This window comes from Penaeus monodon, chromosome 20, assembly GCF_015228065.2.
Source record: "Penaeus monodon isolate SGIC_2016 chromosome 20, NSTDA_Pmon_1, whole genome shotgun sequence".
Classification (NCBI taxonomy): Eukaryota; Metazoa; Arthropoda; class Malacostraca; order Decapoda; family Penaeidae; genus Penaeus; species Penaeus monodon.
The window spans coordinates 25,384,175-25,384,387 of NC_051405.1; positions in this window are offsets into that span (position 1 = coordinate 25,384,175).

The window sequence follows — 213 nt, forward strand, 5'->3', positions numbered from 1 at the left end:
TTCGGTGGCTGGTATACTAACCTTCTGAGAGAGGAAACACCCTAATATGATCAACATATTTTCTACCTCTACATTCCTCAAACTTTTATGACATTCTTTTTGCTACCTGCTGAAATTGGTTACTTTATTGTTCATAAAAAAAACAAAATTGTTGAACTTCGCCAGGCAGTGATACCAGAGCAGAATGTTGAAATTAAATTTTGATCCCATCTG